At 41.8% G+C, this 1,157-nt stretch overlaps 1 protein-coding gene across 8 annotated transcripts in view; it reads right to left on the reverse strand.

Moving 5' to 3' along the window:
• Nucleotides 1-1,157, reverse strand: part of LOC116073340 (zinc finger protein OZF-like) — a 29,690-nt gene that overhangs the window by 7,349 nt on the left and 21,184 nt on the right. The gene's annotated exons all lie outside the window — the stretch shown is intronic.

Here is a 1,157-nt window from a genome sequence, read left to right on the forward strand (position 1 = left end):
AAAAAAAAAAAAAAAAAAAAAGAAAGAAAGAAAGAAAAAGGCTCAAACAGGAGATGACAAACTTTTCTATGGCCAAGGGAATCACAGTTCAAGAGAAAGCAAGGTAATTCTTTCAATGTGAGTTAAAATCCAAATATTGAGGGGTTGGGGGGAGAGATGTAGCTTAACATGTAAGGCTCTCAGTACAATCTCTAGCCCCATAGAAAAGACAATATTTCTGTGTCCTAAAAGGACTGGTTTGCTGTACTCTCTAAAAGCCAAATGGAAGTTAATGTATACTTTCCAGAAGGGTTATACAGCAAATGTAGCATGTGCACCAAGCTAGGGTTTCATATCCAACAATGGATACACAGCCCAGAACAACATTCATGCACTCTTGACAAAAACAAATATACTATACAGGGCACAGTGGTGTAAGAAACTTGAAATCCTGTAACTTGGGAGGACGAGGACAGAGAATTCCAAGTTTGAGGCAGCCTGAACTACACACAAAAGATTCTGTTCCCAAATAGAGGGTCACAGTGAAGGGGGAAAGGGCAAAGAAGGAAGTACAGAAGAGGAAGAGAAAATGAAACAGAAAGGAAAGGGGGAAAGGAAGGCAGACATGGTGGCACACACATCGAATTCCAACACTTGGGAAGCAGAGGCAGGCAGATCTTTGTGAATTTTAGTTCAGGGCTTGCCTGAGCTATGTAAATAGAGCATATTTTTTAAAAAATTAAGAGAAAAAATGAAAAGAAACAAACAAAAAAATCAGAGTTCTCAGCCAGGCAGTGGTGGCGCATGCCTTTAATCCCAGCACCTGGGAGGCAGAGGCAGGCGGATTTCTGAGTTCGAGGCCAGTCTGGTCTACAGAGTGAGTTCCAGGACAGCCAGAGCTACACAGAGAAACTCTGTCTCGAAAAACCAAAAGAAGAAAAGAAAAGAAAAAAATCAGAGTTCTCCAAAGAAAATCCTGGCTGAGAAATGTTTTTAATGTCTGTCACCGGGGAGGGTCTGAAATGACAAGGGACGGGAAAAAACACAGACAAAATGCACAGGGAAACATTTCCTTAAATGCTCAGCACCCTTAGCACTGAGGAAAATCAAACCAAACAGCCTTGAGACTTCATCTTACCCACAAATAACCAACAGCAAACGCTGAAGGGACGGGGGGG

Source organism: Mastomys coucha, unplaced genomic scaffold (assembly GCF_008632895.1).
Source record: "Mastomys coucha isolate ucsf_1 unplaced genomic scaffold, UCSF_Mcou_1 pScaffold23, whole genome shotgun sequence".
Taxonomy (NCBI): Eukaryota; Metazoa; Chordata; class Mammalia; order Rodentia; family Muridae; genus Mastomys; species Mastomys coucha.